The sequence below is a fragment of the Salvelinus alpinus genome, chromosome 32 (genome assembly GCF_045679555.1).
Source record: "Salvelinus alpinus chromosome 32, SLU_Salpinus.1, whole genome shotgun sequence".
Lineage (NCBI taxonomy): Eukaryota > Metazoa > Chordata > Actinopteri > Salmoniformes > Salmonidae > Salvelinus > Salvelinus alpinus.
The window spans coordinates 8984475-9007224 of record NC_092117.1 but is presented as its reverse complement, the minus strand read 5'-3'; positions in this window follow the sequence as shown (position 1 = coordinate 9007224).

The window sequence follows — 22750 nt, the reverse complement described above, 5'->3', positions numbered from 1 at the left end:
TCGCATAGCCCTGACCTCAATCCTATAGAACATTTCTGGGCAGAACTGAAAAAGTGCGTGCGAGCAAGGAGGCCTACACACCTGACTCAGTTACACCAGCTCTGTCAAATGGAATGGGCCAAAATTCACCCAACTTATTGTGGGAAGCTTGTGGAAGGCTACCCGAAACGTTTGAACCAAGTTAAAGAATTTTAAAGGCAATGCTACCAAATACTAATTGAGTGTATGTAAACTTCTGACCCATTGGGATTGTGATGAAATAAATAAAAGCTGAAATAAATCATTCTCTCTACTATTATTCTGACATTTCACATTCTTAAAATAAAGTGGTGATCCTAACTGACCTATGACAGGGAAGTTTTACTCGCATTAAATATCAGGAATTGTGAAAAACTAAGTTTAAATGTATTTGGCTAAGGTGTATGTAAACTTCCGACTTCAACTGTATGTTTTTCATAGCTGTTTATTTACCACCACAAACCGATGCTGGCACTAAGACGGCACTCAATGAGCTGTATCAGGCCATAAGAAAACAGGAACATGCTCATCCAGAGGCGGCGCTCCTAGTGGCAGGGAAACTTAAATCCGTTTTACCTCATTTCAACCAGAAGAAAAAAAAAACCTCTAGAACACCTTTACTCCATACACAAAGACGCGTAAAAAGCTCTGACCATACTCTATACTCCTCATTCCTGCTTACAAGCAAAAATTTAAGCAGGAAGTACAAGTGACTCGCTCAATAAGGAAGTGGCCAGATGACGCAGATGCTAAGCTACAGGAATGTTTTGCTAGCACAGATTGGAATATGTTCTGGGATTCTTCCGATGGCATTGAGGAGTACACCACATCAGTCACTGGCTTCATCAATAAGTGCATCGATGACATTGTCCCCACAGTGACCGTACGTACATTTCCCAACCAGAAGCCATGGATTACAGGCAAGATCTGCGCTGAGCTAAAGGATAGAGTCCTGACAAGGAGCAGGACTCTAACCCGGACACTTATAAGAAGTGAGCTGCCCAGTGACACGAGCCTACCAGACGAGCTAAATAACTTCAATGCTCGCTTCGAGACAAGCAACACTGAAGCATGCATGAGAGCATCAGCTGTTCCGGAAGAATAGCCGATGTGAGTAAGACCTTTAAACAGGTCAACATTCACAAGACCGCAGGGCAAGATGGATTACCAGGATGTGTGCTCCGAGCATGCGCTGACCAACTGGCAAGTGTCTTCACTGCCATTTTCAACCTGTCTCTGACTGAGTCTGTAATAACAACATGTTTCAAGCAGACCACCCTAGTCCCTGTGCCCAAGAAAACCAAGGTAACCTGTCTAAATGACTACCAACCCGTAGCACTCACGTCTGTAGCCATGAAGTGCTTTGAAATGCTGGTCATGGCTCACATCAACACCATTATCCCAGAAACCCTAGACCCACTTCAATTTGCATACCGCCCCAACAGATCCACAGATGATGCAATCTAAATTGTACATCACACTGCCCTTTCCCACCTGGACAAAAGGAACACATATGTGAGAATGCTATTCATTTGCTACATCTCAGTGTTCAACACCAGAGTGCCCTCAAAGCTCATCACTAAGCTAAGGACCCTGGGACTAAACACCTCCCTCTGCAACTGGATCCTGGACTTCCTGACGGGCCGCCCCCAGGTGATAAGGGTAGGTAACAACACAGCTGCCACGCTGATCCTCAACACGGGGGCCACTCAGGGGTGTGTGCTCAGTCCCCTCCTGTACTCCCTGTTCACCCATGACTGCATGGCCAAGCACGATTCCAACACCATCTTTTAGTTTGCAGACGACACAACAGTCGTAGGCCTGATCACCGACAACGATGAGACAGCCTATAGGGAGGAGGTCAGAGACCTGGCTGTGTGGTGCCAGGATAACAACCTCTCCCTCAACGTGATCAAGACAAAGGAGATGATTGTGGACTTCAGGAAAAGGAGGACCTAGCATGCACCCATTCTCATCAAAGGGACTGTAGTACAGCAGGTTGAGAGTTTCATGTTCCTTGGTGTCCACATCACCAACAAACTATAATGGTCCAAACACACCAAGACAGTCGTGAAGAGGACACGAGAAATCCTTTTTCCCCTCAGGAGACTGAAAAGATTTGGCATGGGTTCTCAGATCATCAAAAGGTTTTACAGGTGCACCATCGAGAGCATCCTGACTGGTTGCATCACCGCCTGGTATGGCAACTGCTCGGCCTCCAACCTCAAGGCACTACATAGGGTAGTGCGTACAGCCCAGTACATCACTGGGGCCAAGCTTCCTGCCATCCAGGACCTCTATACCAGGCGGTGTCAGAGGAAGGCCCTAAAAATTGCCAAGGACTCCAGCCACTCTAGTCATACTGTTCTCTCTGCTATCGCACGGCAAGCGGTACTAGAGTGCCAAGTCTAGGTCCAAAAGGTTTCGTAACAGTTTCTACCCCAAGCCATAAGACTCCTGAACAACTAATCAATACAACTTTTCCCCAGACTATTTGCATTAACCCCCCCCCCACCCCAACCTACATGTACATATTATCACAATTACCTCTACTAAGCTGTGCCCCAGCACATTAGCTCTGTACCGGAACCCTCTGTATATATCCTCGCTACTGTTATTTTATTGTTGCTCCCTAAAGTCTTATTTTTTATTTAAAAAATATATTTTTATTCATTTTTTACCTCTGTTTATTTTAGTAAATACTTTCTTAACACTTATTTTTTCTTAAAACTGCATTGATGGTTAAGGGCTTGTAAGTAAGCATTTCAATGTAAGTTCTACACCTGTTGTATTCGGCTACAATTTGACAAATACAATTTTGATTTGATTTAATCCCATCAGCTCTAGCTAAGTGATCATATGGTGGAGGAGAGCATCCGAGTGAGATGGGGAAATAGGCAGACTTCCTCCGAACAAAGAGCGTGATCAGAGTGCTGAAAGGGCAGCAGAGAAAAGTAGGAACCATGGTCACTTTTGTCTTATTCCTATTGTAGTGAGGGTAGGACCAGAGAAACGCAGTGTTCGTTTATTTTTTGTCCAAGGTACATCAATGTTGCTTTTTCAAAAAAAAAGAACAAAAAAAAAGGGGAAACAAACTGAACTATTTGTTGCAGATCTTAAACTTGACCCTTTTCAGTTCAGTTGATACAGAAACAGAGAAAAGAGACCTGAACATTACATGTTTAAAGGACATACGCTTGACGGCTTCATTAGCCTTTCATACGGTGTCTACTCTCAAACTCCAAGACTGGGGTTGTCAATCAGTTACACCATTTAGCTTCTTCTCATTCCTTCAAATTGTCCATTGGCTCTGATACGATGTGAGAAACATCTTTAAAGAAGGTCATCAATTTGATCAGATTTGTCTTAGCTGTAGGATGACATTTAGGAGATTGACTTATTATTGTTGACCGAGTGTTGATCATGTAGGGGATAGAGGACATATGTGATGGAGCAGACCTCGGTTCTGTAACGATTCTCGTCCTCTTCGTCTGAGGAGTATGAAGGATCGGACCAATATGCAGCGTGGTAAGTGTTCGTCATGATTTGAATTTAAAACTGAACACTACACAAAATAACAAACGATGAGAAAACGAAACAGATCTACGAGGTGAACAGACACTACACAGAAAATAAACACCCACAACCAAAATGGGGTAAACAGGCGACCCCGAACGACACCTGCCTGTGATTGAGAACCATACTAGGCCAAACACATAGAAATATAACATAGAAAAAAGAACATAGACTGCCCACCCCAACTCACGCCTTGACCAACCTAACACAAAGACATAAAAAAGGAACTAAGGTCAGAACGTGACAGGTTCAAATTAGAATGAATTTAAAATAGTTGATCTATGCTTGACTTAGCTTGCCTGGCGCAATGGAACCAATATAATAATTGCCAATATGAAAACCGTGCCTATCTGACACTCCAGGCAAGCTAAAGTTAATTAAACAATTTCAAATAGTATTTGTGATAGAGGGAGATCGGACATACAATACAGTACTGAGAATCCTGTCTGATCTGATCCCCATGTGGCATCAGTGGGATGACAGGGGAGGATCTGAGGTGCCATAAGGGTGAAATCAACAGAAACACGTCAACATCTCCTTAACCCATCTTTAAAGTCTCCAGGCTAACAGCTGGGACTGTCCTGATTTTCTGGAATCTGTCTCCACTGCCCATCCCTATGCCTTCTGTGTCATTGCTCGTATTGCATCTCAAGCTGTGTTTTCAATATAGTTTATCAAGGGGATGCATGTTGGAATAACTTTCAGTGTCTGGAGTCTGAATGGTTCAATGCAGCATCAATATGTATCAGAGGATTCCACATTTCAGAAAGTTGAAGCATATGATAAGAGTTTGCTACTATTCAAAGTCACAGGCAAAGTTAATATACATTTCCTAGATGGTTAATAGTACACATGCACACGCACGGACACACAAAATCTATCTGGGAACATGTTTGTGGGCAGGAAATGCATCCGAGGGCATACGGCTGTGATTCCAACGGCTGTGACGGTCCCTACAGACAGCCAACTGCTCCTCAGCCTCACCCAAGGCCATTCTCATTTACCAACAATTAGAGATGCCACAGACCCACACGGCTCTCTGTAAAAAAATAAGGCCATGATGATACTTCGCCTTCCTGGTCATGATGGGTCACCTAGACCCAGGCACGTGCACAGATAGAGCCCTAGGGGTGCCGGAGCACCTGCCCTTTTGCCCTCCTATGAAAACAGTCCCCTTTTTATTGTTGGTGTTTTTTTTAAACACTTTTTATTGTATTTTTTAAATCGTTTCTCTCTTGTAACTTTAAATGCAACAAATTGCCTATCAAATTAGATAATTGCTCATAAACTCATGAATCTTGAAAAAAGTCCCCTCCCCAACCCTTCTGCCGCCGCGAGCATGGCAGTGCGTCGCTGCACTCCTCGTCGCATGCACGAGCTACCCACCGGCGCTGGGCCAGGAGGTGAGTTTGAAATGAAAACCGCCAGTATGTTACTTTGGAGTTGCTAGCATGTGTTGTCTCACGGTCAGGGTAGGAGGCACCTGCAGTTTGACTTTGTCAGTAGCAGAACAAATTCAAATCAAGTGTAGACTAGTTAGCTTAGCTATTCTGTCTTAACAAGCTAACTAGCTGATTCATCAGCCCATAGCCCTGCCTAGATGCAGGATTCAGGTCACCTAGATTACCAAATTATTTTCTCCTGAATATTACTGTTGACTAACCCCATTCCGTACAAATTTGAACAACCGCGACAATCAAACGAGGCTGCAATGAAATCTAATGGGACTGTAGCGACTGTGTTGGCATCCAAATCTGGGGTGTGAACTACGTTTCTATTTAAGCGTTAATTGAAATGGTAATGGCCCGATAGTATTGGAGAAAAGTTTTTTTTTAAACTGACCCCTCTGACGCTGTACGTTAAATTGTGACGTGTCATGACGTAACGTACAGCACACATAATGCAACTCATTCTGTGTCGTATAGCCTCTCCACCAGGTGTAGCGCTTCTCTCGCGGTTTAAAAACAAGAAAGGGACAGGGATACGGGGTAAGGGGGGATACCTAGTCAATTGTACAACTGAATGCATTCATTTTTGCGTCATCACTGCAAGCCGCGACAGCCGCTGTTTACTTCTGAAGATAACTTTAGCGCCGCCCTAAAAACCTGATTCAAATTCGACACAAACCTTCAAATAGGTATGTAATGGCACATTATATACATTCTTTATAATGTTTTATTTACATTTTAGAGGTGATGTTGGAAAGGTGGGGTGAAAAAAGCTGTTTCCCCACACGGCTTATCTCCCTCTTTCCCTATTTCGCAGTAGGTTTCGCTTCCCCACCTGACGGAGCTCATTGCCTTCTTAAATCATTTAGAGACAGGCAGCATGAATGTCTCATCATTGATTTTGCTGGAAAGGGGAGAAATTGTGCTTTACAATGGTATTCATATTACAGTTGACCTGGAAGTATTATGTTTTTGGAATTCTAAAATAAGGTCAACTGTACGTTACAGCGCGATATACAAAAGTGCGTTAGCTAACTATAACCTGTCAATGGGAGCTCTTGCTCATCTTTTTTTATAATTTGCCTTTGTTTTAACAGGTAAATTGACTGAGAACACATTCTCTCTTTAGAGAAACTCACCATCTCCAAAACGTTCACATCAGCTAACACAGACAAAAAGTTCAGTAAAGGTGCGAGATTAAACCAAGTCCTCAACATTATATGATATAAAACCAATTTCCAAAATCCAATGAATTAGATGGTAGAGATGAATAAGATACTAGTAAAAAGAAGCGAGGCGACATTTGCTGCAGTGCAAGCAGCATAGAGCTCTTTGGAAAGGTTAAGCCTCTATGGGTGTCAGAGCTTCCTTCCCATGAGAAAGGCTGTGTCATTTTATACCAAATGAACAGTTTAGCACAGAAGGATCCATTCCAGCATGATCATTAAAGGTTATAACAAATTAACAGTTTAACACCAAAGCTCCAGTCCAGTGTGCTCATAAAAGTTACTACAGCTTCTATAGGACGTTTGCATGTTATCAGTATGCCAAGGCATGTAGAGTTGTATCTGATCACAAAGAAGTAATTAGCATACATATAGGCCATGAATAGCATGGAATAGCATTCAGATGACTTCCATTGAAGCACCATTGTTACTGGGAAGTGTGAAGACATACCTATGATTACTTCTGGCCTGGGTGAGTCATGGTGTGTCCCAATTATCTCTTATATCTACCGTAGTGTGCACTTGCTCACTTCCATTCATGGGTTTGAAAGGAAATTACTAGTTGTATATATTGAAACTCACATTAGACCATGCCAACACCAATCAAAAGGATTTTAAATTTGTGGAGAGTAGTGAACGAGTGCACACTTCAAAAGAAAAGAGATTATTGGGACACACCCATGAAAGCATTTAATCATCATTCATTTTGTCAATGGTCTCTCTTAAAAAAAAATGACATACAGTGCCTTCAGAAAGTAATCACATCCCTTGACTTCTTCCACATTTTGTTGTGTTAAAAAGTGGGATTCAAATTGATTTAATTGTCATTTTTGGTCAACAATCTACACCCCAAAAATATATTTGTTCAATAATTATGAAAAATACAACACTACTATATCTTGATTAAAGAAGTATTCAAACCCCTGGGTCAATATACATGTTGGAATAACCTTTGGCAGCGATTACAGCTGTGAGTCTTTTTGGGTAAGTCTCTAGGAGCTTTCCACAACTACAGTGAGGCAGGTAGCCTAGTGTTTAAAGGCGTTGGGCCAGTAACTGAAAGGTCATTGGTTTGAATCCCCAAGATGACTAGGTGAAAAGTCAGTTGATGTGCCCTTGAACAAGGTACTTCACCCTAATTGCTCCTGTAAGTTGCTCTGGATAAGTGTGTCTGCTAAATGACTAAAATGTAAATGATTGTGCAACATTTTCCCATTATTCTTCAAGGTCTGACAAATTGGTTGTTGATCATTGCTAGACAACCAATTTCAGGTCTTGCCGCAGATTTAAGTCAAAACTAACTCGGGCAACAAGGAACATTCACTGTCTTGGTATTTTTTATTTTTTTATTTTACCTCTACCTGCAAGTCAGTTAAGAAATATTCTTATTTTCAATGACGGCCTAGGAACAGTGGGTTAACTGCCTTGTTCAGGGGCAGAACGACAGCTCGGGGATTCAATCTTGCAACCTTTCGGTTACTAGTCCAACGCTCTAACCACTAGGCTACGCTGCCGCCCCAAAGTAAGTAACTACAGTGTAAATTTGGCCTTGTGTTTTAGGTTATTGTCCTGCTGAAAGATGAATTCTTCTCCCAGTGTCACGCCCTGACCTTAGAGATCCTTTTATTTCTCTATTTGGTTAGGTCAGGGTGTGATTAGGGTGGGCATTCTAGTTTTTCGTTTCTATGTTGGCCTGGTATGATTCCCAATCAGAGGCAGCTGTCTATTGTTATCTCTGATTGGGGATCATATTTAGGCAGCCTTTTCCACCTGATTTGTGTGGGATCTTGTTTTTTGTAGTGCCTGTGAGCACTGCATTTGCCTCACGTTTCCTTTTGCGCTTTATTGTTTTTTGTGAGTTTCATTTAACAAAACATGTGGAACTCTACGCACGCTGCGCCTTGGTCCATTTATTCCAACGAGCGTGACACCCAGTGTCTGGGGAAAAGCAGACTGAACAGATTTTCCTCCAGGATTTTGCCTGTGCGTAGCTCCATTCAGTTTTTATTTTATCCTGAAAAACTCCCCATCCTTAACAATAACAAACATACCCATAACTTAATGCAGCCACGACTATACTTCAAAATATGGAGAGTAGTACTCAGTAATGTGTTGTATTGGATTTGCCCCAAACATAGCACTTTGTATTTTGGACAAAAAGTAAATTGTTTTGCCACATTTTTTTCTAGTATTACTGTAGTGCATTAGCTGTCAGAGCAGCTTACCGATCGCTGCAGCTGTACACAGCCCATCTGTAAATAGCCCATCCAACTACATACCTCATCCCCATATTTGCTTTTTGTTTTTCTGCTCTTTTGCACACCAGTATTTTTACTTGCACATCCTCATCTGCACATCTATTACTCCAGTGTTAATTGCTAAATTGTAATTACTTCGCCACTATGGCCTATTTATTGCCTTACCTCCTTACTTAATTTGCACACACTGTATACAGATTTTTCTATTGTGTTATTGACTGTGTTTGTTTATCCCATGTGTAACTCTGTTGTTTTTGTCGCACTGCTTTGCTTTATCTTGGCCAGGTCGCAGTTGTAAATGAGAACTTGTTCTCAACTGGCCTACCTGGTTAAATAAAGGTAAATAAAAAGTGCCTTGTTGCAAACAGGATGCATGTTTTGGAATATTTGTTTTCTGTACAATCGTCCTTCTTTTCACTCTGTCAGTTAGGTTAGTATTGTGGAGCAACTACAATGTTGTTGATCCATCCTCAGTTTTCTACTATCACAGCCATTAAACTCTGTTACTCTTTTAAAGTCACCATTGGCTTCATATTGAAATCCCTTAGTGTTTTCCTTCCTCTCCATCAACTGAGTTAGGAAGGATGCCTGTATCTGTGTAGTGACTGGGTGTATTGATACACCATCCAAAGTGTAATTGATAACTTCACCATGCTCAAAGGGATATTCGATGTCAGATTTTTGCATTATTTTACCCATCTACCAATAGGTGCACTTCTTGGCGATGCATTGTAAAACCTCCCTGGTGTTTGTGGTTGAATCTGTGTTGGAAATTCAATGCTCGACTGATGGACCTAACAGATAATTGATTGTGTGGTGTAAAGAGATGAGGTAGTCATTCAAAAATCATGTTAAACACTATTATTGCACACACGGTCCGTGCAACTTCTGTGACTTGTTAAGTCCATTTTTACTCCTGAACGTATTTAGGTTTGCCATAACAAAATAGTAGAATAATTATTGACTCAAGACATTTCAGCTTTTCATTTTTTATTAATTTGTATACATTTCAAAAAACATCATTCCATTTTGACATTATGGGGTATTGTGTGTAGGCCAGTGTCGAAAAATCGAAATGTAATACATTTTAAATTCAGGCTGTAACACAACAAAATGTGGAAAAGTCAAGGGGAGTGAAAGTTACTGAAGGCAATATGTTAGGGAGCATTATAAAATACATGGGTAAATGGGACGAGATGGCAGGGAAGAAAATATAGAAATGTCCTGCTTTTGTGGCTTTTCAGATTTTTATTAATTTAACAGTTAAAATATATTAATATACACATTTGAAAGGACAATGGTGCACTCTTGTGGTCTGTAGTAATGGTACCATGAAAGGGTTTTGTTGCTGTCCTATTTCCAACCAGGCCCTGGTTCTGCATCCTTCTTTGGCACTACCATTAAACTAATAGGGGTTTAAATGCCGGTCTATTTTCCTACCTGCACTTCCTTGAAATGTGTCGCTGACAATTATCTCTGTTTCATGACAGGTGGTAGTCTGGACGTCTCATGTGGCAGATAAGAGAAATGCAAATGAGCTGAACAAGCATCTGCTGCCCAGGGAGAGGGAGTCGTTTAATGCCAACCAGAGGCGGGCATAAAAAAAGGTCCTGGGATGAGTGTCATCAAAATGACTCACCCAAACCTTATCCCCCAACGCCGCACACACAGGCACGCACACACACAGGCTCACCCTGGCTGTTTGATGTTGAAAAGGTCCACAGAGCAGGAGAACATTTGCTGGGGTTGGAGGTGGAGAGAGGACGTTGATGTTCTGTCATAGGTCATCTCTCCATTACACACCTGGGGGATGGAATTCAACAGGCATTTATTCAAAGAGGAAAGTTAGACTGCTTTTGCCTCAGCACTAACTCAATTCCCAAATCCAATTGTACTAATGCACCAAACATAAACAGAGAGAAACTATTTCAGTTTGTTGAACAAAATGTGAGGAGAATGTCAACATTTGTCAACTTTATCTGGGTTATAGGCCCATTGAAAAGACTGCAGTTGGTATAAGAAACCAAGAGAGACACACACGTACACACACACTGGTAGGTCTATTTGGTCGTAATTTACTCATCTTAAGCCTAATATTTCACGAAGCAATACATGGTATCTGCTGGCTGGCGGGCAATAATGTAATTACTTGTTCAGTAAATAAAGTTAGAAATTTAAACATTGCAAATTGTTAAATTAATTTTCAATGCAAAAGCATACTAATCAGCTACCAATATATATTTTTGAATATACAACTGTCATGTATAGCCTACCTGGACCTGCACGACCTGAGCCGTCCTCATGCACGCTCCCAGCTTGGATAGAAAGTTGTTGTGCATAAAACCAGTCTATTAATGCCAAGTAATACAGTCAGTCCACCCTCAAAACACTGGCTTACTGGGATTGTTTCATTATACACTGTAGCCTACTATCTATAGCTATACAGAATACTGCATTTTGCTACTGTTTATAAACATGTAATACAAATTACACATCAAATAGCCTAACAATCATGGAAAAAGTAGTCGGCTTGAGGATAAATTCAGCCACTATTTATTGATGAATTTAGCGGATTTTCGGCTGCCATATTCAAAGTAAATTTAATAAAATTAAATCCAAATTGAGAGGCGGCTTCCCTGGTCTCCTGAAGTCCTCATTGCTGCTGCTGTTTCTGTCTCTTTTCTCTTAAAGGTTCTCTGTGTCTGTGCTTGTCTCTCTTTTTTCGACATAGAGATAGTAGCTACAGTATGCGACTACGTCACCTTGCATTTTTGCGTGCAAATGTTTTCACCATGGCATTTACTGTAGGTCTAGGTTGTGGGTCCTACTGTTTTCTATACTGAGTATTGCCAACCTTGACAGTCTTTCCTAAAACGTTGTGTATTATACACTATATATACAAAAGTATTCACTCCCTTGGCATTTTTCCTATTTTGTTGCCTTATAACCTGGAATTAAAATGGATTTTTGGGGGGTTCGTATAATTTGATTTACACAACATGACTACCACTTTGAAGATGCAAAATATTTTTTATTGTGAAACAAACAAGAAATAAGACAAAAAAACGGAAAACTTGAGCGTACATAACAGCAGGTAGGCGGCAGGTAGCATAGTGGTTAGAGCGTTGGACTTGTAACCGAAAGGTTGCAAGATCGAATCCTTGAGCTGATAAGGTAAAAATCTGTCGTTCTGCCCTTGAACAAGGCAGTTAACCCACTGTTCCTAGGCCGTCATTGAAAATAAGAATTTGTTCTTAACTGACTTGCCTAGTTAAATAAAATTAAGGTAAAATAAAATAATTCACTCCCTCAAAGTCAATACTTTGTAGAGGCTGCAAGTCTCTTGGGGTATGTCTCTATAAGCTTGGCACATCTAGCCACTGGGATTTTTGCCCATTCATCAAGGCAAAACTGCTCCAGCTCCTTCAAGTTGGGTTCCGCTGGTGTACAGCAATCTTTAAGTCATACCAAAGATTATCAATTGGATTGAGGTCTGGGCTTTGACTAGGCCATTCCAAGACATTTACATGTTTCCCCTTAAACCACTCGAGTGTTACTTTAGCAGTATGCTTAGGGTCATTGTCCTGCTGGAAGGTGAACCTCCATCCCAGTCACAAATCTCTGGAAGACTGAAACAGGTTTCCCTCAAGAATTTCCCTGTATTTAGCACCATTCATCATTCCTTCAATTCTGCCCAGTCCATGCTTCACTGTGGGGATGGTGTTCTCGGGGTGATGAGGTGTTGGGGTTGCGCCAGACATAGCGTTTTTCTTGATGGCCAAAAAGCTACATTTTAGTCTCATCTGACCAGAGTAACCTCTTCCATATGTTTGGGGAGTCCCACATGTCTTGCAACCTTTCGGTTACAAGTCCAACGCTCTAACCACTATGCTACCTGCCGCCTTCCCACATGAACACCAAACATGTTTGCTTATTTTGTTCTGTCCACTCTAACTTAAAGCCCAGCTCTGTGGGGTGTACGGCTTAAAGTGGTCCTATGGACAGATACTTCAATCTCCGCTGTGCTTTGCAGCTCCTTCAGGGTTATGTTTGGTCTCTTTGTTTTTCCTCTCTGATTAATGCCCTCCTTGCCTGGTCTGTGAGTTTTGGTGGGCGGCCCTCTCTTGGCAGGTTTGTTTTTTAATAACGGATTTAATGGTGCTCCGTGGGATGTTCAAAGATTTGAATATTTTTTTTATAACCCAAACCTGATCTGTACTTCTCCACAACTTTGTCCCTGACCTGTTTGGAGAGCTCCTCGGTCTTCATGGTGCTGCTTGCTTGGTGGTGCCCCTTGCTTAGTGATGTTGCAGACTCTGGGGCCTTTCAGACCAGGTGTATATATATATATATATATATATATATATATATATATATATATATATATATATATATATATATATATATACTGAGATCATCTGACAGATCATGTGACACTTAGATTGCACACAGTTGGACTTTAACTAATTATGTGACTTCCGAAGGTAATTGGTTGCACCAGATCTTATTTAGGGGCTTCATAGCAAAAGGGGTGTCACGTCTGCTCCCGCTCTCCCCCCCCGGCGCTTGAGGGCGCCAGGCTGCCCTGCATCACGCACACCTGCCTTCCCTCGTCACGCGCATCAGCGATATTGGACTCACCTCGACTCATCACCTGTTGTTACCTCCCCTATATGTGTCAGTTCCCCAGCTCTTTTCCTCGTTTCTGCATTGATGTTTTTTTTGTCTTTGTTTTCTTGTTTGCTGACTCTGTTCCTGTCTCGTTCCATGTCCGTTCTTTGTGAAATGTTTTACTCCCCGTACCTGCTTCGTCTCTCCAGCGTCAACTCATGACAGAATGCAGAAGCCAACACACGAAGCATCCGGGAGTACTGGAGTTCCGGTTGGTATGGTGGCATCGGCTCTGGGTCGCCACCGATGGAACCGGGGGTGCCTAGCCAGCTCATCGGGCTTCCACGCCCTGGCTGGCTCGGATGACGCCCATCCCAAGTCAGGCCTCAGCCAGATCGTCAGTTCTTGTTCGCCCAGCCGGTTCAGGAGTTTTTTTTTGTTTGTTTTGTTGGTGACGTTGGGGTGGATTCCGCCGCTGATGGAACCCGGGGGTGCCTAAGCCAGCCTGTTGGGCTTTCATGCCCTGGCTGGCTTGAGAGGTTTCCTTGCCTCGGTTGACTCGGCGACTTCCCATCCCACGTCACACTCCACCGGATCTTCGGGCTCCCTCTCTGCAGCCGGATCGTCGGGCTTCCATTCCTCAGCCGGCTTGCCCAGCGCCCATGTCTCGGCCGGTTTGCCCAGGTGGGACGCCGGGCGGCGCCCCAAGTGGGGGGGTACTGTCACATCTGCTCCCGCTTCCCCCCCCCCCCCCCCCACGGCGCTTGAGGGCGCCAGGCTGCCCTGCATCACACACTCCTATCATCCATTACGCACACCTGCCTTCCCTCGTCACGCGCATTAGCGATATTAGACTCACCTGGACTCACTCATCACCTGTTATTACCAACTCATGTCAACTCATGTGACAGGGGGTGAATACATACTATGCACTTTTTAAAGAAGTTATCGTTTATTTCACTTCACCAATTTGGACTATTTTGTGTGTCCCTTACATGAAATCCAAATAAAATCAATTTAAATTACAGGTTGTAATGCATCAAAATAGGAAAAAAGCCAAGGGGGATTGTAACGTCTGCTTCCAACTCACACTCTCAAACACGTAGATCCCCTGAACGCAGCTCACTTTCCAGCGCACTTTCCAGGTCATACTCTCAAACACATAGCTCCCCTGAACGCAGCTCACTCTTCAGATCCCAATCACCTGAATTCTGATAACCTGTTCACACACCTGTATGTCATTATCACACACTATTTAGTTCAGTTCTTTGCACCCCATCATTGTGAGGTATTGTTTGTTTTGTGACATACGTCTATTCGGAGCTCTGGTTTTCCAGTAATTTAATCCTCCTGTGTATGATAGTTTTGGCCTGCCTCACTAACGACGCCTTTTGCCTATTCGCTGCCTGTACTTTAGCCTATCAGATTTCCTGTTATCAACCTATTGCCTGATCTCCCGGGTGATGTTACTAGCCTTTTCCCTGCCTGTACTATTGCCTTTTTGGAACCCCTGGGTATGACCTTCTGCCAGGACCCAGTTACCTGCCTCCTCCTGTGGGTCTTTACAAATAAACACCTGCTGCGCCCTGCGCTTGAAACCAGCTCTCTGTCCCCCATCGTGTTCATTACGTTGGACTAGTAACCGAAAGGTTGCAAGTTCAAATCCCTGAGCTGACAAGGTACAAATCTGTCGTTCTGCCCAGTTAACCCACTGTTCCTAGGCCGTCATTTAAAATAAGAATTTGTTCTTAACTGACTTGCCTAGTTAAATAAATTAAAAATAAAATAAATAAATTACAGGGATCAATACTTTTGCAAGGCACTGGATGTGGACACCCCTTCAAATTGTTGGATTCGGGTGTAGAGTTCTCCCCCCCCCCCCCCAGCGCTTAGATTGACTATTGCATTAGGTTTGTTAAAATAGAGCCCTATGAGGTCGAAATAAGACTCAAATTGTGAAAATTATGATAATGTCCTTTTTGTGTAAGAACTGTTTGAAAAAAAAAATTCAGACTGGGTGGGATGTAATTTTGGCTTGCCGCGTAACATCACCCCGTGATCTGATTACCAGTTAATGTTCATAGTTTATTTACAAATTCCCTCCTAGTTTTTGTACTGGTCCCACCCAAAAGCAAGAGAGATTGTGCAGTATGGCTGCTTTCCACTGTATTCAATCTGAACAATCACAGTCTGATTTGTCTTCCATACATTTTTCATAACCTCCTGCACAGCACACTACATTGCAAATCAGGCTAGTTAACGTTACACATGTCGATTTCCCAGCAGCTCCATCAAGCATCGCATGGATCTTGAAATGTGTCTAGATATACATGTTTCAATTCTATAATTAAAGGACATGCTAGTCATAGTTTGCATGCTTCATCGCAATATTGTTTAGAACGTTCTCTTGAGGACTGATGCCCGAATTAACATTCTACTAGTTACTCAATGGCATTCTCTGCTCTGCCATGTGTGATGAAGATTTAGTCTAAAGTGCATTACAGTGACTTGGAAAGACAATTACATTCCTAAAGAATGCAAATCATTATTACGAAAATCTTTTGTCATCACTGTGATGTCACCAGATTAACTTTGGAGTATAACTTTAGCTAGCTAAGATGAGGGACAGGACCAGATAGCCATATCTCTAAAGTACATTTGACAACATGATAATGATGGCAAACCGGTTTCCTGCTAATTACTTGCCTACTTTAGCAATGTCGTCGTATTTTCAGGCCACTATAGTGTCTCCTCAGATAATGTTACTGTAGCTAGATTGCTAGCTACCAAAGTCTGTGAGATAAATAATGGTAGCTAGCCTGTTGACTGTTGTTCAAGCTGTCAGTCACCCAAAACAGAACATGGTAGCCTACTTGATTTAGTTTGTCTTGTCTTTTTTATGCTTGTTTTCTTTGATTACTGTACAAAATAAAATGCTAAAATGTACAATTTGAAGAGTATTTGTCATTAGTTAAGTATTAGAGCTAAAACAAACTGGCCTGTGATTGGATTTGTAGCTATTAGTCTGCCAGCCAGAAGAAGAAGAGAGGGTAGCTATTATTTTTATTAGCTAGCTAGCTAGATATCTCATTAGGTGTATGTTCATCTGTGATATGATCCCTAAAAAATGGTCAGCCTTCTGGCTGTTGGATGCAAAAAATGAATGTATAACCCTTATGATGGATCATATGACTTATGAAAGCTCAAGCTGGAGGTCTAGCTGGTTTGACTCTGCTACATGATCACATTATTTGAGTTATGGACCATCAGATATGAAATTGTTACCTTTTCTCAAATGTAACTTTGTCACCTTACCAACAGGTTGATAACTTGTAGCTACACAATTCCTTTCCATTCATGATGCCCTTTCTTATCTGCTAAAGGGTCATCGCTGAAGAAGGCCTGGAGGATGAGGAAGACCATGAGGTCATGGATATCTTGGAAGAAGATGCTTTTGATGAGTAGATACTAGGTGAAGACTAGGACGAAGAGTATGAGACACACACACACACAGGACAGACAGGTGAACATCGACTGGCAGAGAAGCAGGTGAACTGGTTCCCCCCCTAACCCTCTTAGGTTGATGCTGGTGGTGCCTGCTGTACATACCAAGCTGGTGGTCCAGGTCGTAGAAATGCTATAGCCTGGTATCAGATCTGTTTATGCTGTCTTGCCAACTCCTAATTTATGATAGTTGTCGTGTCATGTTACGTAGGAGTTAGCTGTATAGCACAAACAGATCAAAGACCAAGCTAACATTTGGCTGGTTGTCAGAACAGAAAGAGTGAAACTTCAATGTACTTGAGGACTACTCTAGAAATTGTTGGCTTTGTTACAGGAAAGATAGAAAGGAGAATATGACGTGGTTTGCTTGTGCGGCACCTGAATGTAAGAGCAAGCATTTGTGTATGATGTACCTTGCACTTTGTTTTTAGGTTTGAATGAGACAATGTACTCCCCTAACCTTATTCTTTCAATAAAGTTATTGTTTAATTAATATTATATTACTTGTGTATGTCTTTCTTATTATATGTAAGACTCAATGCTTTCTGTAATTTGGTTTGATGCGTATATGTGTTTCATTTACTATCCCCATGAGAAAGTGTCTGATCACGGAAAATTCCATAGAATTTTTGAGAAGTACCATCAGTCACTAACACAGGTGTTCCTTATTTAGTAAGGTTAAAAATAGAATATAACTATTACTGTGAACGACTTTGTAAAACTTACTGACAGTACATGCCATGATTTTAACTGTCATTATAACCTTGTTTATGACCCGAGACACATGTAGACAGTTTCATTTACACAAATACATGTGCCACAATGGAGCACGCTGGCAGTTTACCATAAGGAACACATAATAAACAGATTCAGTTATGTAAATAACTGACAAGAGAATTTATGAAGAATGACAACCTTTCATTGCAGCCTGGTTTCTTTATTTACTTTCAACAACATAATTCAAGAGTGTTTACTCATTAGAATTGTTTTAATAATATATATCCAGTATCATCATAAAGTCTATTTTGCAAAATGATGAAATAGACTTTGATGATACTGAAGATTCTACCGTGGGCCATTGTATCTCAGATCCCTAACACAGCAAGCAATACTAAGTATACAGCACTTAGTATTGCTTACTGTGTTTGGCCTCAGATGCTGAGGGCCTTTTGTCTGCCCTGGTAGATAATCATGGTATTCTGCAATGAATAGACGGCAGACAGGCTGTTCTGGTCCTGCATCTTCTGGTGACCTATTGAAAACAGTACAACAATGATATAGAAAATGATGCATTATGTAGGCCTATTGTTTTTAATGACAAAACAAAGTATCACACACACCTGCACAGTAGAAGTTTGTTTCTTTCAGAGTCCAACTCCAGCTCCAACTGACCGGTTGAATAACATGTGCCTTTGTTGTTGTTTTTTGAAGGGGTAAGTGCTCTAGACCATCCTATCAGGCTGTGTATGTAAATATGTAATTTCAAATTCAATTTTGTTTCCTAATGCCCACACGATCAGGCTGAGCATTTCAGTGGCACAAGGAGGCTCAGGGAAAAAATATCTATATTTTGGAGTTATATAAAAAACAAAATAAACAGTGATTTATTAGACATAAGAGATTGTTAAAACATTTAATTAAAAAGAATGCAAAGGGGCTTTAAATTGCTTAGATCGTAAAAGCCATTGTGCTGCCTTAGTTATAGACCTTTCCAAGGCCTTCGACACTGTTGACCACTGCATTCTCATTCAAAGGCTGACTGAAATATGCCTGGATCATGTTTCTTGCAAGTGGTTTGATAATTATCTGTCAGATAGGACACAATGCGTGATTTCTGTTGGGACCTGTTCCTTTACTATTTACTGTATATAAATACTATTGGTCTATCTTTTAAAACTTGTAATATTCATCTGTATGCAGATGACACTTATGTATGCCATTGCCCCAACTGTTGATCAGGCTATGTTAGAGCTGCAATCTGACTTTGTTGCCTTACAGAAAAGCCCTGGTTGGTTTAAAACTGGTAATGCGGGCAATACTAAATATACAGTATCTTGTTCTCAAATTCTCACAAAACATTTTCAGATGGACTACATATTTATTCATTGGATGGTTCTCCCATCAATCTGGTTCCCACCTATAAATATCTGGGCATTAGGATTGACAAAGATGTAATATTTTTTTTAAACATATGGATGAGCTAGTTAAAAAGCTACAATTTAAAGTGGGCTTCTTTTTTAGAAATAGATCTTGCCTCTCCTTAAATAGCAGGAAGCAGATTGTACAGGCAGTTCTTGACTATGGTGACACCATTTACCAGATTGCAGCAGCCACGTACTACTCTTAAGCCTTTGGATGCAGTCTACCATAGCGCCCTTCACTTTATCACAGGTGACAGTTTTAATACTCACCACTGCATCCTGTATCAAAAGGTTGGCTGGTCCTCATTTAAAATTGTGTAGATCACTTCACTATTCTATTTTTGTTTACAAAGCTCTACTACACAACTTTCTGACTTACCTAACTTCGCTGTTAAAATATAAAAACATGAGATACCAAACCCATTCCCACAGTTGGTTAACTCTTGAGGTTCCTCAGGTCTCCACCGAACTAGGAAATTCCACTTTTAGTTTTAAAGCACCTCATTGCTGGAACCAACTACAAAATACATTACAATTGGATGTTTGTTTGACCACCGGGTAGGTCCCCATCTACAATTGGATGTTTTTTGGACTACCGGTAGGTCCCCATCTTATTGAGGAATGTATTTGTTTCTCTATATAATATTTGTGTTGTGCAGTATTTTACTTGTTTTATATTGTATTTTATTTTGTCTTATGAAATTGTATATCCAGGGTTCCTTTGTGAAAAAGACCCTGGTCTCAATGGTGACTCACTGCTTAAATACAAAAAAAAGGGCGGACTGCCATGATGGAGCCAGCGAAACCCAGAGCAAACTGATATGTGCCTTGATAACCACACAACAATAGAACGTCAGAACTCAGGCACATACAACTAACTGTCCAACACACAAGTGGGTCGCTACACATCCCGCCCACCTCACAGTTCCTTGTACTCAGGGAAACACACAAAGTCTCTGAAGTGACCCGGTGTCACGACCTGCCGAATTCGGTTCCTCTCCTTGTTCAGGCGGTGTTCGGCGGTCGACGTCACCGGTCTTCTAGCCATCGCCGATCCATTTTTCATGTTCCATTTGTTTTGTCTTGTTTTCACACACACCTGGTTTCAATTCCTTAATTACATGTTGTATATTTTCCCTCTGTTTCCCCCCATGTCCTTGTCGGGAATTGTTTACTTGTAAGTACTCGTGCTATGTGTTACTGGAGCGCTACGGGTTTTGTACCCATGTGTTTGTTGTTTTGTATGCCGTTAGTTTTATATATTAAACTGCTCCGGCTACTCACCAAGTTCTGCTCTCCTGCGTTTGACTTCCCTGCCACCAGTTACGCACCCCTTACACCCGGAGGTCTCCTTTGTGTGGTCGTGACGGGGCAGAATGTCCCCCCCATGCCACAAAGTGCTCAGTCTGTGGTATGGGGCTGTCCTTCTGGGCCACAGGGGATGAAGGCAGGGGATACAGGGAAGAAGGAACAGGGGATACAGTCCTTGGCTCTGGGGAACCATTCAGTGACAGAGGAGGGACTGGATGAGTGGGTGGTCTGGAGACCTGTCTGAGAGACCTGTGTGGGTGTGTGGGGGATATCATTGCCACAGGGAGGTGTTGTGGTGGTCTCTGGAATTTGTGGAGGAAAAGCGGCTCCTCTGTATGGGGTTAACCTGTTCCGGTGCAGTGCCACCTTTCTCCCCATGGGAGATAGCTGGACTGGGTACACCACCTCCCCCATCCTCTCCAAGACCCCGCAGAGACCCACACAGTGACGGGACAGCACCCTTTCTTTCTCAGGGGGCTGTAGACCCAGACCAGCTCCCTAGCCTCAAAGAGCCTCCCCCGGGTTTAAATTACTATCATTAATCCTGGGTCAAGTCTCAAATATGGCTGAATTGTAATGTACCGGCACAGATAGAACAAGGAGCAATGACCACTGGTGATCACAGATAGACAAAACATGCTACCGTTAACCAAAATATACCTGGGTTTAACACAAGACTGTGTTGTAGTACTCAAGACATGTCTCGAGACCACTTTGTCTCGATGTCGGATACAATTTTCCTTGGTCTTGACTTGGTCTCGGACAATAAGGGCTCGTCATTTCTTCTGAAGACCAGCTGGAGTAAAAACCTAATAATTATCAGCTCCCATTCAGTCAGTGCATAAAACCACTTTGCCAGGCCAAATATCCACACACCAGTCATGACACATTAATATCAAATCATGGGCTTCCTACTTCACTTCATGTCCTTTATTAACATTAATGTCCTTTACTTTCGTGGAAAAATATCCTAAAACTTTGTCAGGCTTTTCAGAACTTCCTTAATTCGTTGGTAGGGAAGAGTGGAAGAAATGATTTGAAGTTGCATGCTCACTATTAATAAGGTGAGACCGGTGGAAGTTGTAACATATTTTGTATTTATCTATTATAGACCCGTTTGGGTTTGTGATAATTTATAGTGGGTCTCTATTTGCCCTCAGCATGCATTTTTTTCACAATTCTGAATGCCTAAAACAGTCTTTCTGAAAGTATGGGTCGTAATGCTAATGTATTTATTTTTGTTATTTTTTACTTTTGAAAGTCAGGGTCTCAATTTACTGTTGAGAGTTAGATTATATATTCTATGCCATTTAGCAGATGCTTTTATCCAAAGCGACACAGTCATAAGTGCATACATTTTACGTATGGGTGGTCCCGTAGATCGAACCCACTACTGTGGTGTTAAAATCGCCATGCTCTAACAACTGAGCTACAAAAGACCACCAATTTCATGTTCAATTTCGAAATTTGGTTGTGCACCACCAGTTTCTGTCAGCTAACAATTTTTCAATTGGTAAGTTAGTCTAGCCAACTATATAAATGTATACTAATCATGGTTGAATACCAACCGAGCAAGCAGGGTACGTGCACAGGGTGCCCCCCCCCCACCCCACCCACCACACATATTAACATGGCATAAGTCATGGCCAAATGTGTAAAATTGCTGAAATTAGCATTACAACTGCAAAGATCTCTCCATCTCATGGCAAAAATGGGTAGAATTGCAGGAAATTATTTTTAAAACTGCAATTTTCTTATCTCTTCCACATGGCAAAATTATTTGTAGAATTGCATTACATTTGTTATTACGTTTCAAACATTTCTCTCCACCCCATGGAGAAAATGTGTAGAAATGCAGAAAACTTGCTTTAAAACTGCAGCATTTTCTCTCCCCATGGCAAAACGTGTAGAACTGCAGGAAATCAATTTCTCTCTGCCGTCAAGAGGTGGGCCACTAAAACGTTTCCCCCAACCAAATCTTGCTTAGGACCCCCAGAAGGGTACATGTTAAATTTCTCATTTAGGTCCAAGGCTGAAAAAGTTAACAAACCCCTAGTCCTAAAGAATCAATACAGTGCCTTTCAGAAAGTATTCACACCCCTTGTCACAATCATCATAATGATTGGACCAAGATGCAGCGTGATATGTGTCCATCCCTTTTATTAGGAAGCGAAAACTCAAAGAACAAAACAATAACGCAACCAAACAAACCGTGACGCTAAATATAATGCTCACAGGCAACTATACATAGACAAGATCCCACAAAGCACAATGGGGAAATGGCTACCTAAATATGATCCCCAATCAGAGACAACGATAAACAGCTGCCACTGATTGGGAACCACACCAGGCCAACATAGACATACAATGCCCCTAGATAACCCACCCTTAATCACACCCCGACCTAACCAACATAGAGAATAAACAGCTCTCTATGGTCAGGGCGTGGCACCCCTTGACTTTTCCTAAATTGTTTGTGTTACAAGGTGGGATTCAAATTTATTTAATTGCAATACTCTAATGTCAAAGTGGAAGAAAAATTATATTTGTTTAAAATACTAATATCTTGATTACAAAAGTATTCAACCCATGAGTGAATACATGATAGAATCACCTTTGGCAGCAACACAGTTGTGAGCATTTCTGGGTAAGTCTCT